At 39.5% G+C, this 27,652-nt stretch overlaps 1 protein-coding gene across 2 annotated transcripts in view; it reads right to left on the minus strand.

Annotated features, from left to right (window-relative positions):
- LOC122633109 (protein dachsous) overlaps nt 1-27,652 on the minus strand; it is a 275,156-nt gene that overhangs the window by 139,071 nt on the left and 108,433 nt on the right. The window contains exons 1-2 of one of the 2 annotated variants that reach the window (XM_043820654.1): nt 25,649-26,970; nt 4,984-5,169 (exon numbers count right to left, since the gene is read on the minus strand). The exons of the other annotated variant lie outside the window; for it this stretch is intronic. The gene's annotated coding sequence lies outside the window, so the exon portion shown is untranslated. Of the gene's footprint in view, nt 1-4,983; nt 5,170-25,648; nt 26,971-27,652 lie in introns of those variants that run through there. 2 annotated transcript variants of the gene reach the window in all.

Genomic DNA, 27,652 nt, shown 5'->3' on the forward strand with positions numbered 1-27,652 from the left:
TCTCTCTCTCTCTCTCTTTCCCTCTCCTTCTCTGTCTGCAAAGAAAAAGGTAGATCCTACTCGTACTCCACCTTTTTCGATTCCTTCCTCCTCCTCCTTCTCCGTCTCTTTTTCTTCTACTACTCTTCGTCTTATAAAATAAGCAAAAAAAAGAGATGAATAGATACATAGAGAGAAAGAGAGAAAGAGAGACCGGTGGTAACCGGATACTTTTTAGCGCGCGCGTTGCCCGAACCAATCCCGATAATTAATTGCACGGAATCCGCATCGTGCCTTCGCGTATCTTTCCAATTTCTTCTTCCACGCCGGGTTACCCCCGCGAGATGGGTGACTTCGAAGAAGAAAAGGAAGAGGAGAAGGAGAAAAGAGAGAAGGCTGGGATTCCATAACACGCTTGCTCCCTTCGATGCACCTAACCGATAGCTGACCCACCTCCACCTCCATGTCCCTACCTCTCTTCCTTCACCTAAGAGAGTCGTCGCTTTCGCCGTCCTTCTTTTCCTCTTTTACCTTTTCAAGTATCGTCCTATCGATTCTGTTGTGTCGTAGAATTCTACGCTCGAACGAACATACAAGTGCCTCTCTTGGAAATTAATTTAAATTCGCACTTCTGCCAAGAAGATCTTTTGAAAAAAAAAAATTAATCAAGCCTAACGTTAATTCGTCTCATAAATCGAGACTCCTTCGAGATTGAAATTTCAAGTATGACGGTAGGACTAATCGAATATGGTTTTAAGCAATGATTTGTCGTTAACGTCCAGATGAATAATCGAGTCTGATCTATCTAAAAACTGTATTTAATCGTTGATCTATGACCGAGTCAACGACCACGATTATTCTTCGTTTCGTGCCGTAATATCCGTGATTATTAATCTTCGTATTTTTATCCCAATCAAATGTGGTATTATGATTCGTTCTTGCCATCGTATTTTTATACGTTTCGTTCATTTCTATCGATTACTTTATTCTAGCAGTTTGTGTATTTATTATTTTTTAATTACGGGTAACCTAGATTACCGAGTTACGATCCTTCATGATCGAGATAATATTCAAGTACGAGACGATTAACAAATCGTTTGACGATCGTAAGATAATCCTCTTCGTTTGAAAATGCTAATATTCGGTGCGAAGTAAGCCATCGTAAAGGATACTACTAGAAAACAGATCGCACCTACTTAAAGACTCGAGCCTCGAGTTCTCCCGCGATATATATTCGATTCCGCCAGAATATATTTCCTAACGTCGTCGTTAATTTAGTTAGCGATCTCGCGTAATTTGTATCTTCCCTCCTTCTCTTTTATCCAGGATCCTGGTTCCAGAAATATCACTTGGATTATAACCACGTTATACGATCTAACCGGTATTATTAAGTTCGATTTTTAAAGGAAGAAATTATTGAATAAAATTCAAATTAAAAATACATACCTCATAAAATTATTTTTTATGGAGAAAAATAAATACCTTAAATGTTAGTTCTTATTACTCGAAAAGAAGGAACGGACTATGGTAATTCTCACACAAATCGATCGAAAAATATCGAGACTATTTTAAAATTGCTACCGGCACTTCCAGCCTTTTGCTATTCCTGCTTTCCATCGTTGTCGCCATTGCCGCTAGTCAAGTCGCATACTGTTATAACGATCGTTGTTATCCGTAACCGCTATTTAAGTTACTCCCTCAGTCGCAAAGTTGTTCTCTCTTCCTCTCTCTTTCTCTCTCTCTCTCTCTCTCTCTCTCTCTCTCTCTCTCTCTCTCTCTCTCTTCCTCTTTGGCAGTACAAAGATAAGCGAACGTAACGGTACGCGCTATACTATAACATTAAGTTCGAACCAGATATACGTTGGTATACCTACATAGCACCAACGAGTTTGCCTAGCTTCTAATCGCTCGTGCTGATAATCAAGAAGAGCTTTCTAGGATCCTTGATTTCGTAGCACTTATATCGTATCGTAACGAATGAGAAATTTTACGGAAGTCACTGAAAATCCAAAGGATCGTGAAGAATAAAAGTCTTCTAAAACTAGACAAATTATAATAGATTTCATTTCGAAATCTAAAAATAAACCGGATGAAACTCTTGGGAAGAAAAGAAAAAGAAAAAGAAAAAGAAAAAGAAGAAGAAAAAGAAAAAGAAAAAGAAAAAGAGAAAAGAAAGAAAGTACGAGACAAACGAGAAGAATAATCCTCTCCTCTTGCAGGATCCCAACCGATTTAATCTCTGAAAGCTATGCGAAACCGTCTGAGGCATATATCAAAAACGTTAGAATCACGAGCGTGCATATGCAGCTCGTGCATATCCACTGTGCGGTCTTCTCATGCATGGAGAGAAAGAGAGATAGTAGAAACGCGAACGGAAAAGCATTTCCCCGTATCTAAATAATCTCACAAAGGGAGGATTTAAAGAACGAGGCACACGGCGTGCAACGATGCAAATTACGGAGGCTTCGTGACGTCGAGCACGGAAGAAGAAAAGAAAAGAGAAGAGAAGAGACGACGACGACAACGACGACGACGAAGAAGAAGAAGAAGAAGAAGAAGAAGAAGAGTAAAAGAGAAAAGGGGAAGGGAGAATTTCTTTAAACGGCTCGCGTATCTCCTGTAGATTTCCTGAACTCGTCGTCGGTTCTCTTTTCTGTCTCCTTCCGTCGCTTTCGTTCCGAAGAGGAACCGGCTCGTGTACAAACGTAGGAACGCAATGCAGATAGATAGCATTGTGTAGATGTGCGTGTGTATGTGTCTGCTAAGAACGGTGGACGATGAAGGAGAAAGAGAGAGAAAGAGAGAGAGGGAAAGGAGGAAAAGGACACGACTAGCGGCACGTTTGAGTATTCAAGTCGTACCGCATCATAAACTGTCCGCCCGCGGTCCTCCCTCTTCTTATTCCTTCTCTCTCTCTCTCTCTCTCTTTTTCTTCTTCTTCTTCTTCTATCTCTTTCCTCTCCTTTGCTTCTTCTTATTCTTCTTCTTTGGTCTCTTCTACCTATGTTACCGACTATGTGATACGTCTGTACGAACGTCAGTTTGCCCTGCACCCCTTGCGAAACGTCCCTTCGTTGAAAGAGAAAGAGAGAGAGAGAGAGAGAGAGAGAGAGAGAGAGAGAGAGAAAGAGAGAGAGAGAGAAAGAGTCATCGTACTCGCCGAGAAGAAAGCATGCTTCTGGTTTTCTATGCCTCTGTCGTGAACATAGCAAAAGGAAATAGCAAGACATACGAGGACATTCGTGTTTAACCCCTGGCCGATCGAGATTCCCTCAGCAACGACTCTATTTTAAAGTTGCTGCAGTTGGAAACATATGAATTTTCTTTTCATATCAAAGAAAGCAATCGTTTCCTCAATCCGAAAGTTTAAGTTTAAGTTAAGTTAAGGCGCGATGGGAAATCATCGTGAGAATTTCATTCCGTTTTATTCTCATAGTGAAAGCGCTGAACAACCTCGGAACAACTACGGAATCGTTGATCTTTTCGATTAGAGAATTGCTTAGAGGAGAATAAGACGCACTCACGTTGTTTTTTTTTTTTTCTTCTTTTTTACGATTCGTTGTTCAACGAATGTATACAACGATCCGAAACATGACAATACAATTAATGACAGCGATACATATCTAATTACAATGCCCGTAATAGGAAATTGGAAAAGGGAAAGAAAAGAAAGAAAAAATACGAGTCTAGCTCGTTCGATTTAGCACGATCGTGAAGAAAAAGGAAACAAGAAAAATCATTTTTCAAAGTCTACGTAAGTAAATACTTGTGGCATAAACCGGATCGATAAAGAATTTATCTGCCATGAAGTCTTAGCAAAAACCTATCCAAATGTCTTTCGAAACATAGTACGAAGAAGCCGATTAGAATTAATAATCGTTCGTACTGTTACCATTGAGATAAAAACGTAAATTCCTGTCGTTGACGTCGACATGAAAGCAAACGCATAATGTACTTTGCGTTCGGCCAGTTAATTTGCATAAACTCGACGCGTACTTTCGTCCATTGTCTCGAGTTAAACGATCGGTAGAAGTTATCTTCTTCTCCTTCTTCTTCTTCTTCTTCTTCTTCTTCTTCCTCTTCTTCTTCCGCCTCCTTCGACATTGTAACGTCTTGTCCTATCCCAACGTGAAATCAATGCGGCGTTATTGCACGCCGTCATCGAGATAATCGAAAAACAGCGACGTACATCGATCGATGATAATCGAGAAGCTGGTCGCGATATACCGAAGATAATCTCGAAGCTAGTTCTATCTCTCTCTCCTTCTCTCTCTCTCTCTCTCTCTCTCTCTCTCTCTCTCTTTTTCTTTCTCTGTTTCTCTCGCTCTAGCTCGTTTACTCTTTCTTTCAAAACACTACGTCTTTCTATTGCAACTTCTATTATCAGCGTGATCTTTACACTTTTTGTTTCATCATTGCAAAGAAACCCTCGATCGAACGGACGTCGATCTTGAGAGAGAAACTAAAACGAGATAGATTACATAAAAAGGAAGATAAAAAAAGAGAAGAATAAAAAAACGAATTGAACAGAGAAAAAGCAGAACGATCTATCGAACGTTCGTATGACTCGCAATTTTGTTCGCGAGTTCGTCGAGCGATCACCTTTCAGGAACACCATCGAAGGGCTCGTTAAGACCGTCTCATTAAGCGACCCTTTCCCCCTCTTTTTCACGGAAATTACGGTACTTATCAATGCTCGAAAGGAGCATTACAAACAATAGGCAAGTCGAGAGGAGACAGAGGAGTAGGAAATGTCGATTGATCTCTCTTTTTTACCTCTCGTTTGCAAATGCTCCATTCTCTCTCTCTCTCTCTCTCTCTCTCTCTCTCTCTCTCTCTCTCTCACTCACTCATTCAATCTATCCTTTTCTTATTCTTTTCGTTCATCTCATTCTCTATCGTTTCGTCCGGTCGGTCCGTTCTCTTCCCTATGTCCTATCACCAACGAGACCGCTGCACGAGGCATTGGCTCTAATTAACGTTGACAGTAATTAACATAAATACCAGCGCTTCCTTGCCAGGAACTGACCGCAGCGTCGTCCTACGGCCGACCACGACGACGATCCCCGTTCGCGATTCAACTTCTTATCTCGCGATTCCGTGCTAATCGCTCGCTTGTTTCTACGATTTCTCCGTACGAGTCGCCTTTTCTCCTCCCCTTCCGCAATTTATCATCCGGCGAAGACTTACCTAGAAAAAAGATAAAGAACAGATCATTAGAGACTTTCTTATCGAATACCAAGAGTATAATAAAGACGATTAAATGATCATATGTGCACAGGTGTATATCATGGTTATTTAAATTTTATATTTATATGTAAAAAAGATTAATAAATATTCCCCAGTTTGTCCGAAGTAAAAGAAAGATGTTTAATCAGAGTGTCGTTTAATCGAACCGATTACTTTTATGAACTTAATCGCCAAAAGTTACGAAGCACCGCTTCGAAAAAGGAGATAATCGATTTTTCAAATTTCTCCAAGGAAAACTGAACTTCGTTTGCCGGCTGAAATAACTCGGATAACGATAATCGATGTGCAAACCGATCGAGATACCGGACTTGCACGCACACGGAAATTAATAGCACGACGGTTCGCGTGTTTTAGCTTCACCTCGATTAACGCGAATTCCATGACGGTGAATGAGCCTAAGAGAAATAAAAAAGTATGAAGTCTGATCCTAGACTGGATTTCTTATAGTTCTCTTTTATTTCTTTCCTACGTTTTTTCTTTTTTCGTTGAGAAAGGAAAAGGAAGGGAAGGATCTTTCGATCGACGTTTCATCTCTCTACTTTTCGTTCGAACACACTCGTGAGTACGAAACTATAAAAAGAGGAAGAAGAAGAAGAAGAAGAAGAAGAAGAAAAGGAGGCGGAAGAAGAAGAAGGCGCTGGATAGCAAGAGCAACGTTTAAAGAAAGAAAGTGAGAGAGAGAGAGAGAGAGAGAGAGAGAGAGAGAGAGAGAGAATATCCTGATGGTATTCTCGAGAACCTCTAACACGGCTCATTAGCCTACAGCGTCGCTAATGAAAGCTCGTTACCCGGGTGCATGCATGCCGTGGAATGAAAAAGAGGGAGACGGAGATGCTTCCAGTAAGAAAGAAAGAGAGAAAGAAGGGTAGAAGATCCAAGTACACGAAGGGAAGCCGAAGACACCCCGTTGTATTTTGCACCCGGTGACTTAGTATTCGCTGGCCGCCTCCGCAAATACCCTTCGCCCCTTCGCCAACTCTCTTTTCTTTACTCTCGCTTTTGCTCACTGACGACGCGTATAAATACACTGTGCGCATAGGCTCTCTCTCTCTCTCTCTTTGTCTCTTTCTCTCTCTTGTTCCTCTTCGACTCGACCCGGTCACCTGGCTTTCACGGCTTGCTTGAAAGAGGAGAGGACCTTATCTGGAACCGCGCATCTAAGTTGATTGGGTGCGAGGTACAAGGCACTCTCTCGCACCCTATGAACGAGAAGGAGAATCGAACAAGACCGAGGACAATCTAACCTTCGACCAGAATCATTTTCTTCGTCGTCTTCCTTATACTTTTTCTTCATCTTTTACTGTTTTTCTTTTTTTGAGTATTTTTTTTTTATCGTACACGCGGAATACCTCTTTGTGTAGTTTCCGATGATACAAGTTTTTCTTCTTTATCTTTCCTCCTTCCAAGAGATATTCGTTAAGCTAAGATGGGGATTTACGATCGAGAAACAAATCGTTCGAGGAGTCAAAACCATCGAAAAAAACTATCGATTTTGAGAGTTATGAGAAGGCTCGGAAGCATTTTTAGGTGGCTGCGTAGAGAAGAGAGGGAAGAGAGGCGGGACACGACCCCGTAAAAGCTTCGTTATCCCCCCGAAAAGAAGTGGTCTCCATCGTGGATGAAAGGAGCCGACTGGTAGACGCGGAGAGGGTGGCCTGCGGATGGTTCTTTGCACCTTCGCCGCTTTATAACTGCTAAGTGTACCCAAATCCCATTCCATGTCATAAAATTCTTAGAGGGCTGCGTCGTTCGCACGACGGGAGGCGTACTATGTCCTTCAGTTTCTTCTTGTATCTCTTTCTCTCTCTCTCTCTCTCTCTCTCTTTCTCTGGCTGTGTCTTTCTCTGTCCTTTCTCTTTCTTTTCGCTTAAATACAGATACCACCTTTTTTCTTTCTCTTTTCGATCGTGTACCAGGTATTAAGAGCAAAAAATGATCGAAAACTTTGTCTCGAATAATTTGATATAACCTATTAACGATATTACGAGCATGAATAAGAATAAGTATTTTACATTATACGAACGATGAAGATCGATCGGCGACATTGAGGAAGGTATCATCGAACAAATGACAGAGTATGAAAGTGTAGATACAATTTCGATTAAAAAATATGAGGAAAGAAGATCGAAAGACGAAGGAAGGAAAGAAAGGTAGGATACCTAAGGAGGATGCGGAAGAATGAAAAGGCGGAGTCGAGAAGGAGGAAGGAAAAGAAAAAAAAAATAAGAAGAAGGTAGAAGAGATATGAACGAAGAGAAAACAACGCGGATCCATCGAGAGCACCAACAGGATCAGCAACAGACAACGTTGGAACGTCCGAGCGTTATTAGCCAGGCGGATAGCGCGCGGCTTCCTTCGCGACGCATCTCTCTCTCTCTCTCTCTCTCTCTCTTTTTCTCTCTCTCTGTATCTTTCTCTCTTTCTCCTTCTCCCCATGCTCCCACCATATTATTACGCGCAAAATGGCTCATTATTATCATTATTATTTCATATTTCCTTCGCTTCAGCATCGAGGCTCCGAAAGCCAGCGCAAAAAGCAAAAAGCCTACGAAATTAATATAAATAAAAGCGCTGAACCAAGCCAGCATCCTTCGAGAACGCTAAGGAAAGAGAGAGAAGAGGTGGGACGAAGAGATAAACAGAAAGACGAAGAGACCGCGCTTATGGTTGTTAACGGCAGGAGAAAGAAGAGGGAGGAAGACAGAAAGAAAGAGAAAGAAGAGAAGATGGTTGTAGTGAGACGGTGGCTGGAGTGGGGTGCGGCCGGTATTAACAATAATTATTGGTTCGAGCCTCTCTCCGTCCGCGATCTTTCGAATCTCAAGATCACAAGTGAGATCAATTATGTCCGTCTGATTAGTCCGGGCCTCCGATCGGTGTACGCGAGCATTATACGACGAGCTACGATCCTTCATGTGTGCGACTTACAGCATCTCTCTTTCTCTTTCTCTCTCTTCCCTACCTTCAAGCCTGTTTGAGTGGTTTCCTCTCGCAATAAGAGAGACGAAGAGAGCAAGATAGAGATAAAGAGAGAGAGAGAGAGAGAGAGAGAGAGAGAGAGAGAAATATCTCGCTCGTATCGGCGTTATTATGTGGAGCAACTCGCTCTTCGTTTATAAAAGCCGCTCTCTCGTTCTCTCTATCTCTCTTTTTTACGAAACGCCCGTGAGTAAATTCTTCCTTGAAAATAAGAATGGCGATCGTATTATTCGTCTCTTTTTGGCCACCGTAGACCGGCAAAAATTGCATCGACCGTCCTCTTTTTTTATATGGACCGACGTACTCTTCTTCCTTATTATTCTTTTTGGAAAGATCGTGGAGAGGGAAAGAGGACGAAAAGAAATTTTGCGTTCCTTTTAAAAACTCTATCAAATCATTCGTTACGACAGCCAAACGCTAAGTATCGTAATTTGAAAGATTTAAATGTCCAATGGAATCATTGACGTGTCCGATATATCGCAATAACCCTATATAACGATTATATAAGCCATGTTACTAATATGTTTAAATCACATAGATGGTCATCGTGAAAGGTCAACACGGAACGCAAAGATACGATAAACTCTCGAACCAAAGATCGTTGTACACGTGCATACGTCCTAGAAAGTATACACATGCATATGCGTGCAAGTAGAAAGGTAGTTTGCTATGGTATCCTCCAGCCTCTCTTAGTCCCCATAAATTTCGTTCGGCGATACTTTACGACACGGTACCGCCCCATGTCATTATCGCGCATGGGGGAAGCTACGTGTGGAGATAGAGAGACAGAGAGAGAGAGAGAGAGAGAGAGAGAGAGAGGAAGAGGGAGGAAAGAAAATCGAACTGCTCCTGCAACGCCATTTCGCATTTAAGGCTTTTACCAACTTTTTCTAAACTTCAAACCAGGTCTTTAACTAACTTTACACTAGGATATTTATCCGGAATATCATTGCATACCTATATCTAATTATGAATATATTTAATAAGCTAATTTTTGTATTTTTATATAACGATACAAATAAGCATTGCATTTACGATCAGTATAAAAAGAATTATCTTCAAAGTGGGTCTTTAATGGGTCTCGTTAAGAGTCAATTTTTGCGATAAAAGAAATATGTTCATTGAAAATATAGAAGAGAAACATTGAAATTAGCACGTAGATCAAACAGTCCGTCTCGAGTAGTCAAAACGACATGTTGAAACGATACGATAAGACTCGTTTCCTTAATTGAATCCTCGAAGAGAGATCCGTCTTACGGATTAATCGTGCTTTCCTTCGTAACGCGAGATAAAACACGTCGTGTCATGAGAAGTGTCAAACCGGACGGCATTCGCTGACAGGCAACAAGGAGAGAGGAGATCGTTCCGCGAGGAATCGCAGCGTATTTTATCGAGCATCCTCGGCCTCTTCTTCGTCGAGGTTCCGCTCGTTGCTCTGAATACGACGAGGACGATGCTGACCGTATGAGAGTTGTTCCATCCTTTGGTCGTTCACGAACACACGCGCCAACCTGGTCACCTTTTTACGAACAACTTGTCACCAAGCCGATTTGTCGCGGCGTTTCGCTGCGTTCCATGGTGTTCCGTGGTATTCCACGTCGGGGGAACAAGGTAAAGAGTGGGTAAAGAGAGGGTAAAGACAGAAAGAATTCTCAAGGACCAAGAGAGAGAGAGAGAGAGAAAGAAAGAGTGACTCTATCCTCACAGACTAGTAGAACGTAACAGATTGAGAAAGAGAGTGGAAGAGACGAAAAGAAAAGAATGCAAGTATTCGTGAAATTTTCGAGGATACGTTTCGATCAAAGACGTTCCTATCAATTTCATTCGAATCTTACAATCGGCAAGTAATCGAAAGAAAAAGAATAAGATACACGAGCTTGGATGCATTAAGCGTGACAAAGGATGCAAGCGTAGGAACGCACCTTTTCCCGAGGTGAGAACGATTAATAGCCAAGTTCTCGCTCCTCCTTCCACTCTACATCGTTCTCTGTCTCTTCTAGATCGAGGTTATCCAACGAACCTTGTGGGGTTATCCTTTACACGAGTTCCTTCTCGGCCCCAACAGGATCGAGCCTTCTCTCTCCCTCTCTCTCTCTCTCTCTCCCTCTCTCTCTCTCTCTTTTCTCTCTCTCTCTTTCTACGAGCGCGCCCTCTCTTTTGTGCCTCGTACCGACATATTTATCTGGTTCCTCCCCTCTCAAACCTCTATGAGAATTTCCTCCTCCTTTTCCCCTGCTAGTTTCTCATCGTGCACGATATCTTCCTTTCTCTCTCTCTCTCTCTCTCTCTCTCTCTCTCTCTCTCTCCCTCTCTCTCTCTCTCTCCCTCTCTCTTTCTCTTTCTCTCTCTTCTTCTGCGTATATAACGTAATAGCAATTTAATCAATAAAATAAGAGGATCGTATTGGCTTCGAGACTCTGCAATAATTACAACAGAGAATTATGAGCGGTTGTACTCGATCGGATCTATAAGCTCCTACCCTCTCTCTCTCTCTTTCTCTCTTCCTTCTCGCTTGCTCTTATTCTTTATCGGGCTATCTGTTCTCTTCCTCTTCATCATCATCCCTCTCCCTTCTTTTACTTACTTGCTCTCTTTTCTTTTACATCCCACTCCAGTCTCCAAGAAAGAAACTTTTTCAAAGAGCTCCTTCAACCTTTCTTCTTTATAACTAATTTAAACAAATTTCTCGATTCCTCGAAACATTATCGGTTTGCAAAGTTGCTGACGTGTACTTTGACCCAACGGTAGTCGAGAATATCAGAAAGGATACCTATGACCAAGACCTCTCTTTCTTTCTCTCTCTCTCTCTCTCTCTCTCTCTCTCTGTCTTTCTATCTATCTATCTATCTCTCTCTAAATTACTGTATCTTTCAAGCAGGAAGGAGGTAGATGATGATTAAGAAGGAAAAGAAGATGAAGAAGAAAAAGCAAGTAGACCCTCCTCCGCAGCTGTACGCACCATGACCAGTTTTTAATCAATATTCAAGTCGCGATTTTGATTATAATTAAACAATAATGACGGAATAATGATTTATTACGAGTAATTACTAGTTTGCTGGTTAAATCAAAAGCTCCCTCCCCCTAACCCTCCCCTCATCCCCCACACATACACACAACCCCTTTTCTCCTTTGCTTCCACTCGCATCTTTCTCTCTCTCCTTTGTTCTTCTCATTTTTCAATAGTCTCTCTTTCTTTTCTTCCTCCTCGGGCTTTCGAGACTCGACATCCAATGTTCATAGGTACTCGATCCTACATAAGTACGAGCAAGGTTCACGGCCGACCTTGACGAGGTTCATTTATCAATGTTCGCTCTATACGGAATGAAAAACTTGGAATGCTTCTCCCCCACGATGCAATCATAGAATTAGAAGGGATTTAAATTAGTAGAACAAAAATTAAGTTATGTGGAGAAACGAAAGAAAAAACAAAGAAAATATAAGAGAAATTAATCAAGAATAACTGTTTTTCTTGATCTTGTTATGAAGAAGAAGAATAAAAAAGAAAAAAAAACAGGAAAAAGAATCCACTATATCGATTCGCATAGACATTAGTGATAAATTAACACAAGATATATGTACGTGTTAATAAAGATAAAATTGTACATTTTAAGATCCGTTTTACGAACCGTTATCCACGAGTTTTCCTGATCTCGAAATGTAAGAGTACTTGTATCGAGTAGCACGTACTTACTTTACTTACTTACTTACTCGAAGCATCCGAGTTCGTTTATATCTTCTCGCGATATTAATCATCCACACTATGCCTGTGTTTTAATGTTTCGCATATTAATTACGGCTATCGCATTGCCGCTTATCGTGGCCAAGTATCTAAACTCGAAACACCAGGTGCAACTAGACGCGTGAAGAAACGTGAAGAAAGTGCGAAAAGGTATAGTCTCTTCGCACGTGGGAAAATAATTAATCTAGAATTAAACGAACTGAATAATATAGGAGATCCTTGTTACGTCTTCGAAATATGTGAAAACAAATCTAAAGATATTACGACGAAGATTAATATAATTAATTGAAAAGTGTAAGTACAAACAAAGAGAACGATAATAGTAATCTCCGAAGGGAATAATCGAACGAGTATTTTCCCTTTTCTCCGATGAGTTATTAATTATTATATCTCATTAATTAATGACTCGTGCTAAGCTGTTTGATACTTTGAAGGATAGAATCTAGAAAGAAAGAAAGAATAGGTAGGAGTACAAATACAACAAAGACGATGATAATGATGATGATGATGATGATGATGATGATGATGATGATGATGATGATGGTGATGCTTCGACGTACCGATGCATGTTAAAAGAAGAATAATAAGAAAGAATGGATCGGTCGAAACGCGTGGACGTATACTCGGCTGCATGCATTAAAATATAACAATGGAGCGTTGACAGTCTATACAACCACGCACGGTGTAGCTAACAATGAGCTAGAGAGAAGAGGACATGTCTCTTGATTCGGTAGGTCTTTGCCTTTATGATTCTTTAACTTCCCATTGACCTCTTCTACAACTAAACCGGGAGAGATGATATCGATCATTGGATAAGTTAACATTATGTAAATATCTTGTACGTACAAGCAATAGAACAAATAACGTTCGTTGTATAATTTCAAGCAATACAAAAAATTATTTCCCGAGTAACCGATCGTTTAGTTTTTAAAATATTGACTTTATAGTATAACTATAGTACACTAATTGTAAACGTAACTTATACCTGTCAAACGTTAGCATGAAATAATGAAATAAAATATATAAACGTGTTATTTTAAAGTTACATAGCTTTATAAATGTTTAAACTTCGACCTTCGAGACAACTCTTGCTTTCCTTTCCCAATACAATCCAAGAGACGTTGAACAGGCGTTAGTATAACGTTAAAGCCAGTGGAGTATTACGTATGCCTTGGAAAAGAAGGCGCATAAGGTTCATTAGTAAAGACTAATATAAATCGCTGTGCACGGCACGCTAACGTTTAACCATTACTTATAAACGCAGCGTCTCCTTCGGTAGTGGAGAGAGAACTAATTGACTCGTGCTACCTTGCCACGAGTTATGTCACTATTTATGCTACGCGCCGATCCAACAAGAGTATTTACTACTCTCATAGTAGCGCAGTATAGCGCAGCCCACAATAACAAAAGCACGCGAGCATAGAGAGGACGTGGCGAAAGGCAAGAGTTTCATTAGCGACAACTAATACCGTACACGCCAAGTTCAGTATAGCGTAACTATCATACCTTGTAATACAACGCTAGCTGATAGTGCCTTCGCGAAGGCCGCGGTTGCCTATTAAGAATCCTTCCAAGAGAATAGTATGGTTCATTAGCGGTCAGACGACGACACACAACGTGAGTGCACGATGTCACGAGTTGTGTCGCGCATATACTAAAACGTAAAACGAAGATGCTCGACGTCGATCTCAATTTTCCTAGGCGCAAGGACAAAGAGAGAGAGAGAGAGAGAGAGAGAGAGAGAGAGAGAGAGAGAGAGAGAGAGAAAGAGATAAAGATAATATAAGAGAAAACTTTCGTCGTGCTCAAGGATTAGCTTCCTCATTGGTAATAACTTGAATCGAATGTTGAAGGTTTTAAAAATGAATCCCCGATATGGATAGCTTCTCGTTAATTTCACGTCACGATGAGAGATATCATGCTAACGTTAACGATGTTAAGATAAACATTTATAACGAATCATCACTGACAAGTTTCTCATTATTTTCTAATATTTTCAAGGAACAGGAAGATAATCTTTATCACGAAAAACGATGAAAACGATCAAACCGATTCGATATGCAACGTAACCGATAATGGATTGAGGTTGACGGTTTATAGCCGTTTATTAGCCTACCATTAGGAAGCCATATTTTTTAATGACAATCGGTTCCCCATCGCCATAGTGACTTGACATAAATCCATACTGCAACGGATCGTGAATCATAACGAATACTCTTCGGCGTTTAATATCCACCAGCATGGCATCGCGAAGCTAATCGACTCGTGCCACATTTGCTACGAGTTATTTCACTATTTACATACAGGTTACGCTCTAAATACAGTGTTCGCGTGCGAATTCATCGAATAAATTTGAAGCAGTAGTCGCTTTATTTAAAATTTAGCAACCTCACCTTATAGATAGTTTTCATCGCTATTCAAAAATTCGAGTGGGAGAAAGTACATCGTCGCAACGATTAATCCTCCGATTCTTTTCAAATGTTCTTTATCTTTTTTTTTTTCTTTTTCTTCCGATAAGTAAGTATCATAAAAGGAATACGTTTTCTCAGCTCAACGAATATTACGAGATATGACGGAGAAGAGAACAAGCGCGTATGATGTTATGCGGAAAAGATTTCAAGTATCTACATGAAAGGTGAAGAGAAATAGTAGGAGGAAGAGAAAAAGGAGAGGGGGGTGAGAGAAAGAAGAGACGGATGGAACGAGGCAGATTTCAAAGGACGGAGAGCGAGAAGGGATCAAAATTACCCGACGCGAAATTCCTCGCTACCAATCAGCGTGGAGATAATTAAACGAGAAGAGGATACTTCGTAAAGGGGCAAGAGAGGAAGCGGAGAGAAAAGAGGGAAAGAAGATAGGATCGAGGGAGGGGCAGGCGTGGCCCTCTTCGAGAATGATGGAAGCACCACATAAATCGAGGAAGAGGTAGAGCGAAAGAGAGATAGAAAGAGAAAGAGAACTTACTAATGTAAGTTCGATGACGAGTACGTTTGAAGAAAAAAGAAAAAAGAAAAGAGGGAAGAAAAAAGAAAGAAAGAAAGAAAGAAAGAATAAAAAAGGACCGAGAAGAAACTAATAGACAAAGATCGTGAAATTAGTTGGAAACTATCGATAGTTTCTTCTTCATCGAAGTTTTTTAATTCTTAGGTAAGAAATCGAGCAACGTATCGAAGACGAAGTACGAATGATTGTTGCGGTAGAAATCGAAGTGTCGAGAGTATAGCGGTGACCAGAGGTACAAGAAATTAATTAAGCTGCGCTCGCATTAATCGGTAGGGACCATTTGTTACGAAATTAATTTACGCGCTACTTTGACTCGCTCTGCGCTAATTAATTAACGGTCTTTCTCTTTCTCTTTCTCTCTCTCAAAGAAGAAGAAGAAGAAGAAGAAGAGTCTCGATCGAGATTCGGTCCCCCTTGACGGGAACGAAGAAGGAAGATAGAGAGACAGAGAGATAGAAAGGAAAAAAGAGGAAGGTAGAAACGGGTGAAAGATAAAGTCACCAGGTGACTCGACTCAAAGTCGAAAGGGCGGAGGTTGAAAGGATCTCCATGGAATAAGAAAGAAAGGAAGAGAATGCAAAGAGGACCGTTTCATGTTTCCCGTCAAGCAGCACCACGTTTCGTCCATTCGTTCGTCTTCTCAAACACGCCTAAAAGCCCAAATATTTGAGACCTATACCCGTTGGACTCCTGTAAATATCGTAATGTTGAGCGCTTATTCGTAAGTTTCTGTTGGATTCTTTTATGGTTCCCTCCTGTGCGCTTACTTTCCACCATGGTGTTTCTATAAAAGTCAGTACGTTGGTGCATCTAGATGGTTCGCAAACGAGTTCTCTTCGAGGTGAAAGAAGCTCACCAATAAAAGATCCGTATTGCCGTGTCTCTTGATAAACAGTGTCGTTCTTCGTTTCGGTTGGCGGTATTCTTTTTCTCTTTCTCTTTCTCTCTCTCTCTCTCTCTCTCTCTCTCTCTCTCTCTGTGAGTTTAGGTGTGCGGTAAATGAAACGTGAGGGGGCACCTCGAGGCAGCACATTTGTATTTCGACTTATCGTTAAAAGCAAGTACTGCAAGATTTAATATTGACTTGACTCGATCCCTCGTTAATCGCTTAATCTCGCGATTTCGTAAAAAAGAACAAAAAAAAAAGAATAAGACAAATATATAATTTAAACCTAAAAAGAAAAGAGAATAATTTTACCGAGCAAAATTTCTTCGATCGTGAAGGGTACGAAAGAGAAAAAGATGGGCTTTTAATCCGCAAAGAAATCTCCTTTAATATTTTCTTTTTTTTTACTGCCCTCTCTTGTATCATTGAATTTTTTTACGATCCTTCGTTCGTCCCATACTTCGAGATATCTATATGAAAAGAACGAAGAAAACAATGATCATCGTTATCGGAAAACCTAGAAAAACACGATACGGCCGACTTTTCTATGGAAGCGTGAATCTTTCGAGATCTTCCGCGCTACCGGATTTTTAATGCGTTTAGCAAGCGGAATAAAAGGTTGGATGTTTTATCAAAGCGATATAAAGACGATGGCGACGATGGCTTACCAAGGCAATGTAGCACCTGCTCGCTAAATGCTTCGCTCCTTTTCACCTTCTTCTCTCTGTCTCTTTCTTTCTCATTCTCTATCTCTTCCACTCTTCGGATTCTACGGTCTACACACGTGATTTCTGGTCTGCCTTTGCTTTTCTGCCGCCACTCGAGGATCCTCCCTCTTTCTTCTGTTTATTTAATTTACCTTTACATCGGACGGCCATAAAAGTGCACTCCAAAGTACATAAGAAATGCCTATCAACGTCTTTCCTTCTTCTCCTTCTTCCTCTTCGTCATTCTTCTTCTTCGTTCTTCTTTCTTTCATGGAAAAGCACGAGATTTCGAAAAGGTCTAAGCGATAAAATGCGTTCGCAACTACCGAAGATGGCGACGATAAAAGGTTTCTATCCGATTTGACATCTCTCGACGATTGTAAAATTCTACGTATATATATATCAAGATGACTTAATGTTCGATATAAAATAAATATGAAGTTCGTCCGATCGATAAGAAGTTGTGGGTTTCGTCAAAATTTATTTATAGCACAGTAAAAGTTTAAGAAAAATGTTGACGTTCGATTTTCGATTACGAATCTGAAAAAAGATTCGTCGTAACGTCGCGTTGTAGGGACAACTCACCGAAGAAGCTGGTGCATCTCGAAGCCGAGACAATTTGTCGGTAATTACGTTAAAGCCGACGCCTTCTCGCTGGCATACAGGAAGTCAACGACCGAAGAGATAACAAAACCGGCACGGAATTGAAATATCCCGACAGTGGGTAATACCAGCTCGCTTTATCTCTGGAATTCAACGTTCTCCTCTCGGAAGAACGTAAGAGAGCCGTCTTCTTATAGGTCCACAAACCGATATCGGTTCTCTTTCCGTCTCTCTTTCTCTTCAACTTAGTGTTTCTCTCTTTTTCCCGTCTTTTCTATCTCCCTGGCAGTCACCAGCTCGCCACGGAATCCCTTCGATTACCGTTCGAATAACGTCTAGTCGAGGTTGAAAGGAAGAAGAGACGAGTATATTAACCACAGAGTGAGCTCGTCGGAAAGTATATATCTTAGAGGTTATTTGCCAAGCTAATTGAGCCCGATGATGGCTCGTACGATTTAGATATCCACCGTTTTAGCTACTAGATACATACCTTCTTCCGTAATCCTCAACGAAAAAAAAAAAGAAAAGAAAAGAAAACATTAGAGAAACGGATACGGTTTAAGATCCGTTTAAACTACCAACAATAACATGATACCTCTAATCGTTATATCCGAACGCAGCGTGTAATCACGGAGACACGTCAATTATCGCGTTTTTATTACAGGGTCAACGCCACACTTGCGAACGTTTATAATTCTCCGAGTATTTTGCGAGACCGAACGAAGGGAAGTTCTTATCGCGAAGGAAGAAGTGTTTGGAAGAGTCGATATGGGATAAAATGTATAGAGGGGTAAAGGGAGGAATACGCGAGTCTCACGAAATGGAAGGACCGATAAAACGTAACTAGTTCAGACGACCATAACCGTGGAGGCCATTAAGGACCCATATCTCGCGGCTCTTTACAGCCTCCTTGACGAAGTAAGCAGATGGAGAAAGAGAGAAAGAGAGAGAGAGAGAGGAAGAAGTTAGTTCTCACTGTCTCCTTTCGACATTCCATTCGTAGCCCGCGGCCACCGAACGTGTCAGCGAAATCTCGAAAAGCCTCGTAAAAACTCGCGTAAAGATTCCACCCGCGAATACCGCAAGTCCTTTTCTTTTACCTCTTGGATTCGTTACTCTGTCTTCCTCTTCTTTCTCCTCGCGGACTACGACGACAACAACGTCCTTCTCTCCTTACTCTTTCACGCTTGTTCGCGTTGATACTGCCTGACGGTAAGATACTCGACCTTATCTTCGCTATGGGCTTCGGCTCTTTTTCGACATAGTTTTGTACTCAGTCTTTCTTTTCTCTCTTCCTTTCTCCTTCTCTCTCTTTTCGTCTTATTAGTCTCTTCTTCGTACCCTGATTCGAGGATTCCTGTCAAGGGTGGTCCGTGATACGGATGATTGGAAACGTACATGAAATCTCAATTTATTCGCGTGAGTAGAGAGACACGTTTAAGACACTTTCTGCGCGTTGCATTATAAAGAGATTTTCTTTTTCGATATTATACGAATAACTATTATTGCGTGTATTTAATTAATTGAAAAAGAAAAGAGATAATAAGATAAAAGTGAGTTTGGAGACGGATTTCCATTATATTGTTTCTCGAATTCGAGTTTTCGATTCGCTCGATTTGTCATATTCGTATTGAAAGGAAAAGAAAAGGAGAGATCGAAAAGGATTATAAAAAGGAAAAGAACAAGTTTGGATTCATTGTGGAGAGACGGTAGTTTAATACGCGAGTAGTAATAAGTCAGTAATAAAATGTTGCACGGTATCATATCGCGGTAAGTAATTGCTCCACGGAATAGTAATTAATTATTTTGCTTGAATTATTACCATGCATTATTCGGATTACTTACGGCGAATTATATGCCCTGTAAGAAAGAAAGAAAAAGAGAGAAAGAGAGAAAGAGAGAGAGAAAAAGAGAATGATTTTCTTAATAATTATTCGAGCGATCGCATACAAATAATTCTCTCAAAATATCAATAGCTATTTCTCGTATGACAAGCAGAATTCTTTTCAACTATATATAAGTATAATTGAATTAATTTGACACGAATCATTCTTTCCTGTTCGTGTTACTTCATTTCGAGAGAAATGTACATAATATCTTGATCGTCACACTCTTTCTTTTCTACCTATTTCTCTCTTTCTCTCTCTCTTTCTCTTTCTGTCTCTTTTAATCTTATATTCATAATCAGATAAATACGAACATCCGGCATATTACACGCGATACTTAATTACGTGCCACGTCTTCAGTTCATAAGTATGATGTTGACTCGAGGAATTCTTACGAATGATGCATTCCGTTGCAAGAGATCCAAACTCTTATGTGTCATCGAACATTCCGTAACTAAATTAATTACAATGTATTTATCAAAGCGATGTTAGACGAAAATAATAAAGAAAGAAGAAAGTGCGTACATACGTACGTATGTGCATACACTCACACAATGAACTCGTTTAAAAGCATTTCCAACTAGTTATGGACTTTACGAGGAAAGAGTACAAGTTAGTAAGAAACGATTTACGATTGAAAGTCGTAATCGGTAGGAACGAGCACAGAATTTATTGTGGGACTTAACTGCGAAAGTTGCAAGAAAGAAAGACAGAGAGAGAGAGAGAGGGAGAGAGAGAGAGAAAAGGGGAGGAGGAGGGAGGGAGAGAGAAAGTAAAGAAAAAGAGAAAGAGAAAGAAAGATAAGTTTCACATGGAAAAGGTTTAACCGTGAAAAGTTTATTTTTACGACGGTATAACGTGTAGGAGTGTTTATCTAATGATAAGCTTGAAAGATAACCGACAAGATTTAGGTCTTTTCTCCGAGTTTTGATAACCCTTTACTTTTACACTCTCCAAACGTTCTCTTATCGCATATGTTCCTCCCTTAAATAAAAAATACGAACGTCCATGCATTAGAATGTATTCGAGGATGTTGATGATTTTTTAAAAAATATAATAATGAATAAATGATACACCTTGTCGTAGAAAATATAATGTATCATTTTTATATACAAGATTAAACATGGAGATTTGACGAATAAATAAAACGAACGAGCGAACTGCCCGTTCGGATAATTACGACGAGGTTGCTCATTGAGGGCTAACGAGGACTCTTATCCGGTCTACGGAGACTACTCATGTAGTACACGTAGTACGCCATCCGGCTTAAATCGATCGATTATCCTCGAGATCATAATTATTTATATCAAAAGGCCAATTATCCTGCGTGTTCGCGCATGCTCGACGTCGATCCGGATGATTGAACGCGACCTCCGATTTCTCTGATCATCTAATCGTTGGATTTTCCTAAATCAAAAACGAAAGATAGAGAGAGAGAGAGAGAGAGAGAGAGAGAGAAAGAAAGATAAAAAGAAGATTGAAACGAAGATGAACGTTTAATGATACATTCGTACACTCCAACTATCAACGTTGACGAAAAATTATAAATTAACATAAAAGAATAAAGAGAGAAAAGAGAAAAGAAACGAATGATGTTGCGTAAACCAAAATTAACGCGATCGATTCAAAGGATTATATCGAATATACGAGAGACTTATTTCGTATCGAAGGATCCGCAAAAATCTCTGCGCGAAGGCTATTAACGACTAAACATGTACAGCGTGTAAGCGGCCGATCCAACGCGATAAGAACGAAGAACGTTTAATTGCTTCCGAGATACTCGCTCGTGGATTACGTTCCATTGTTTCTATATACTTCTTTTTGCGAGATTAAACAGAAAAGAAAAAAAGAAAAAAAAAAGAAAAAGAAAAGCAAAATTTGAAAAATGAAGATCTTGTATTTTCTTTACGATCACGTCGATAAATCTTTTTCTAGGAATTTTAAAAGTCCTCTAGTCGTCCTCTAGTAGTCGAGGGAGAAAAAGGAGAAAGAGAGAGACAGACAAAGAGAAAGAAAGAGAGAGAGAGAGACTCGTAACCTAAAGCAAGCAAGAAAATGAGCGTTCTTAAGTGCGAGAAAGAATTAGTCGACGATATCGGTCGTAACGAGTTTGGTTATCGAGGAAGCATTAACGCTCGTTAACGACGAACACTTCGTAATCGATTTAATCGTGCGATTGAACAAATTACATAGAAAGAAGGGACACGATAAGACAGGAAACGTCAAATTCTGTTCGTCAGCTTTTTCGAGAAAAGGAAAGGTCTCCTCGGAGATCGCATGAGTTTCTTATCTCAAAGAGAAATAAAGAGAGAAAGAGGAAGATAGAGAAAGAAAGAGAGAAAAAAAGAGAGAAAGGGAAAGAAACAAGAGAATTTAAAGGCCAGCTATAATTTAGATCGAGTAGCGAGGGAGGAGAGGAAAATGAGGATAGAATGGACAATTTGAAAACGGTAGGAGGATGATTTTAGAGAGCTTCGAGTCCTCTCGGTATAGATTTTTTCGCGTCGCTCAGGCCGTTTCTTAATTAATGCCAGTCGCTTAGAGGTTCGGCGTTTCGTTATTACAAACGTAACGGTCGTATTAGCCGCGTCTGGAATGCCGACCAATCGACCAACGATGGCGAAGAGTTTAAGAAAGAAAGATAGAGAGAAACGTGTTAGAAAGAGAAAGAGAAAGGGCAAAACCACGGTCGCACGATGGACCGCAAATCTGAGAGTTTATATGCGAAATCGCGGTAAGATCCTGGCGGTCCCCAGGACGAAGTAGTATCGAACGCGTTAGGAACCGCCACGAGTGGAAATCGTTCGAGTTTAATATCCTTAGTAGATCGTTTCCTCTCTTTTTTTTTTTCTTTTCTATTTTATTGTAATTCGATTCGTTCACGTAATTTGTTTCTTCGTAACATATGGCCCATGTCCACTAGATATTATTTCTTCCTTTTACATAGGTAACCTTTCGAAAGCAAGAACACCGTATTATCTAGTCGATTCTCTTCGAACTAGATCGATGAACTTCTTGCCTCTAATCGTTCTCTTCCACCTGTACTTAGGTTACGTACTTTGCGGTTTAGCGTACATTCCATACTAATTGGATAGTTCTTGTTCTCCGATTCTTCTATACCTCTCTATCCGCAATTCTATCCGCACGAAAGAAATTCACGAACCGTAACGAACGACTTTAAAAGAACTAGACGAGTATTGCTGGATGGACGTCGTGTTACATCATTCACAAGTAACTTAACATTTCGATTTCGCGAAGACAAAAAGAGAAAGACAAAGAAATAGAAGAAAAAGAGAAAATACAAGGATACCTTGAGTCGTACTTATCGGCTATGGTTAACAGAAACGACACGTTTAAAAAAAATGTCGATAGGAAGTAAATAAGTACCATATACTTTATGATCGAAGTAGCACGTGTTCATCGTTTCGTCGTCGCGTGCCGATCATACAAGCGTCGTCCCTCTTGTTTATAAAGTAAAGAGAAACCATGGATGCAGCCGGTGTTTTCCTCCGGTCCTGGACTCGAACGAGATTAGGCCCCGTGGTGCGTACCTATATAGGTAGGTACGTGTTGCCCGGCATAAATCCGGACCCCCTCCATAAATTGCGATACGGTAGCATTAAAGTGAAAATAATGTATGAAATTTGCCTTTTGATCATTTTGTCGGCCGCCGGCGTGTGGCTTCCGCTTATTCTTCTTTTCTTTCTACTCTCTTTTTATTATCTTATCCTCCCCCTTCACTACTGGATCTTAGGAAGATACGTACCTACAATATGATCTGCTATTCCTTGCCCGAAGGAAACATCCACCTTCAAACACTATCGAATTAGAACCGAACGACGTTCCTTCTTTCTTTTTCTTTTTGATTTTCTATATTTTTGTATTTTTATTTATTTATTTATTTTATTATCTTTTATGTATCTTTTTAATTATCTATTTTGGAACTTAATTTTATTTACCTATAACCTTGAATCTTTCCTTAATATTTATTAAACAATATCACGGTAATCATGCGATCACCAAATTCACTCATTTGAAAAAAAAATGACACGTGATAAAAAATGATCACACGAGTAAGCTCGAATACAGGTCGATAAACTTTTTATTTAACGCTCGTATTCCCATCGATTTTTGCTTGCTTTTCGAGAACAACGATTCTTTCTTTCTCTCTTTCTCTCTCTCTCTCTCTCTCTCTCTCTCTCTCTCTCTCTCTCTCTCTCTTTCTCTCCCTTTCATTCTTCTAAAGATACATTCGGAATCGCAGGATTAACTCGTATAACTCCAGCTTATCTTCCTTAGCGTATTCCTTTGCAAGGCAAGTCTGCAGAAAATTATCGCGCACAAATTTTACAGGTGGCCCTTCGTAGAGAGCAGGACGATCGTTAAAATACCGAAAAGAGAAAAAGAGAAAGAGGATCGGTCGTTCGGGTCATTACATTGGTTGATAATTAATGGTGACCGCGGCATCCGCATAGTGAACGAACGACAAAGAGAGAAAGAAAGAAAGAGAGAGAGGGTTAGAGAAATAGGAGGAGGATCGGCAGCCAACGATCATTCAAATAATATGCAAGCTCATAATTAATTTACCATCCCTCGAGAAAGGCTGATAGGCAGCGAACACAATTAAGAAATGACGCCTTCTTAATATTGGAGATGGTGCCGAATTAAAATTCGCTGAAGTAAAAATGTTAAAAAGAAAAAAAAAAGAAAGAAAAAAAGATGAGGATAAAGGAGAAAGAAAGATAGTTAAGAAACAAGTGGTGTATAGTTAAATACCTATAGTTGACAAGTGAAGTTCCATTAACAAGAAACGATGTCTTCTTAATCTATCGATGATGATGACGACGATAATGATGATGAGAAAGGAGAGAGAAAGACGGAGAATTTTATCGATTAGAAACTACACGAGCTAGTTGATACAGTGGTAAATTGATATAGTAAAATTATTTACTTTACGATATTACGCTACGCTGATAATAGTAGTTGTTATTCAATCATTTTCATTCTTATAAATTTTACTTTTTTTATAATATTGTACTTTAATATTATAATAATTGTAATATTATAATACTTTAATATTGTAATACTTAAATTTATAATGTTTTACTTTAAATTATAAAACACTTATAAATAAGCGATTTGTTAATTACTTATCAAATTTATAATAACCGAAAATAATTCATTCTTTTATTTATTACTTACTATTTATTTATGAAGTTCCCTGAAGTTCACTCTTTTCGTAAGAATCCAAAATTGTTGTGAATTTGTACGACTTAAAAATCGCTCTTAAACGTTTTATCTTATCACACTTAATTTTATATGCAAAATAGCGCTCACTAAACACTATTTTCTTGAAAACACGATTTTTCAAATGCACTTTAAGAAATACGACTTGTTAAGTAAAAATTATTTCGTTTTAAATAGATTGGAAAAGTGTCTTAAATCTCCGAAGTAGTACGACGAATTAATATCCTAAACGAACGTAAATAGCTTTTGTCCTTGTGACCTGAGTCTAACACGCTTCAACACGTACAGTTTCTTTGTTGTATATTCGCTAGTAAACAAACCGAGTAAGGCATTAAATAAAGAAAAGGAAATTATTCGATGAGTCATAATAGTTACGTGATGTGTATTTGGAAATTCCCCCTCTCTCTTTTTTCTGTCTTGCCTTCTTTGTTTCGAAATTAAGCAGATATTACGGCAGAAATTATACGTAATATATAACACCTAAATTATAAAATGAAATATTAAATATTTTCGTTACGTTGTTAACATAAAAATATAAAATACGAGATCGAAAATGTAGAGAGAATATGAAAGAGAGAGAGAGAGAGAAAGAATATAAAAACATAATAATAAAGAAAGAGAGAAAAGGATCAACACTAAAAAGGGCCGATTCCTTTGCGGCCCTTCTTAGAGTCGTTATTGACGATCGATCTGCGCATTGACGGACAGCTATCGAGAAGTCCTCCCCGCTGAGTACACCGTCCTTACTTTTTATCCTTTGCCATGGATGACGTGGAATAAGACGAAGAAGATGAAGAAAGAGAGAGTGTAAGAGAGAGAGAAAGAAAGAGAGAGAGAGAGAGAGAGAGAGAGAAGAGAGAGAGGGAATCTTAGCTTGGCTCCTTCGGAATATGGTCGCAATTACCACGGGAGATTAATGAGTCGATGCTCTCGCACGATGCGAAACTACTCTACGAAGAAACCTTCCTCTTTGCAACCCTTCTTCTTTTTTTTCTTCTGTACTTCTTACTCGTTCCTCCTTTCGAAGCTTCGTGCGAAGGAGAGAGTGAAAATTGAAAATTAAAATACCTATCGATAGGGTTTAATCGGATCGATATCGTTCAAATATCGTTTGTACTTTTTTTCTTTTTCTTTTTTATCGAGCTCATAAACGAAAATTTTTAGAGAAGATAAGTCCCAGATAATATATCGAATTTACGTGCCTGACTGAGATTGATCAAAACGGTTGAGATATTGATTAACCTACTTTTTCGATGTATTAGATTTTTATCCAGATTAATACACTAGTTTTTGATTAATACACACATATATGATATAATTAAAATTAGATATAATTATATATTTTATTCGATATAAGAGAGTTACTTACATCATTGAAGAGAAAAAAGAAAAACCAAGGATGGAAGTTTATCGTTCAGCTCCGGTCTCACGCGATGCTTACTCTACTACGATCTTAGAACGACTGGCACGACGAACAAGACGAAAGGACAAAGCGCAGAAGAAATGGAAACAGAGGTCACATTGCTACGTAATTATATACATACTTAGATCTCTGAGGTCGTATCGTCACGTAATTATCTACTGTATATGTTTTTGTAAATAAATATTTTCCTAATATATACTCCAATGTTAATATCGATTTTCTGAGGCAATTTAAAAACAAGGTAGCTTGTTAATAATTTATATTGATAAATATGACGGTAAACCAATCGTTGGTAAAGCTATAGATTAATTACAACAAAATAAATAAATAATAATTCGTGTATGATTTAACAAACGATGACCGTTCCATTTTAATATTTCATGAAAATGCATAGCACGTTTCCTATTGAAATTACTCGGATAACTAGTTCCGACTTAAAGCGATAGAGATTCGAATAGCTAAGAAGCGAATAGGTTGGTTACTCTTCAACGAACGCATCGCTCGACTTCCTCCTCAATTACCTCTAATAACCTCGTATAAAATTTCAATTGCTTTCATAATGTTTTCATATAAATTTCTAGGCCTTCCGATACGTCGATCGATTAAACCATGATTATAATTCTACTTAAGGTACAAACGAGTCCGAAAGAAACTAAGGAGCTTTGATGGATAACATTTAATTAGTAATGCACCGTCTACAATTTTCTTTGCGATCGACTATGATCCTTTTAAGAAGAAGAATTTCTCATCCTTTTCTTCTAACCCTTCTAATTAAACTTCGATATAGTTCAGACGTATTTATCGCAAGAATAAAAAAATTCGAGTGAAAGATTTATGCAAAATTGAATACCACTTTGATGTTAATACCACGCTGTTAACTAATCCCACTAATATTTAATAAATCCGTCTAAACTATTGTACTATTCTTCTTTGTTTCTTTTCTCCACTTTCTCTTATTTCATTATCAAGAGGGAATTTCGCGAATATCCTTCAACGTCAAATTGCCACGTCTTAATAATAAGAACGAAAGTATTTAAAATATTCATATACGTAGAAGCCTCATTAACGGGTCGTTAATCGCCCTATTAAAACTCGGATACACTTTCGAGAAAGAAATTTGAGACTTCGCAGACAACAGATGGCAAATTCATGAGGGAACGACGGGAGGGCTGGCGAGGGCCATCATCGCTCGAAGGGCTTAAAGGATAGCTAATCCGGAGCTCTCGACGTTGTTCGCGTGCGGAGGAGGAAACGCACGCACCCGTGAGGAAAGAAGAAGAGAGAAGAACGAAAGCATGAGAGAGAGAAAGAGAGAGAGAGAGAGAGAGAGAGAGAAGGAGAAATTCTCTTATCGAGGCGAGGTGGACAAACGTGCAACAGCACTACGTCACTGTATCACACGTGTTACAGGCAAGAGGCAAAGGGACAAAATCAAGTATTATCGTATGTTAAACAGTTCCTGGTCCCGACTAGTCGTCGTCCTTCCTACCGAAGTTGCATGTGCAACGAGTTGAAGAAGTAACAAGAGAGGAGGAGAGAGAAGGAGAAGAAGACGAGAGAGAGAGAGAGAGAGAAAGAGAGAAAAAGAGAAGATTCGGTCCAGCGCTAACCAGTCGGATGTTGCTTCTGATTCTTTGCTGCTTTCTCTTTCTTTCTTTCTTTCTTTCTCTCTCTCTCTCTCTCTCTCTTCTTCTCTCTTTTTCCCTCTCTTTCTTTCTCCCTCACTTCCTTGACTCTCTTTTCACGAGGGCTCGAAAAAAGCCATTAACCGATATCCATCTGAGGTCATTCCTTCTTTCCAACGCGAAGAAGATCTTCCTTCTCTCTCGCACACGCGAAGCTCCAAGGCATTTTCGGCGTTATCGCGCAATAACGAACGAGTAATGCATCCTTACCGAAGCCCGGAGGCGCCAAATGAATTACAATATTTCATTCTCACGCCCATGTATG

Source organism: Vespula pensylvanica, chromosome 11 (assembly GCF_014466175.1).
Source record: "Vespula pensylvanica isolate Volc-1 chromosome 11, ASM1446617v1, whole genome shotgun sequence".
In the NCBI taxonomy this organism is placed as follows: Eukaryota; Metazoa; Arthropoda; class Insecta; order Hymenoptera; family Vespidae; genus Vespula; species Vespula pensylvanica.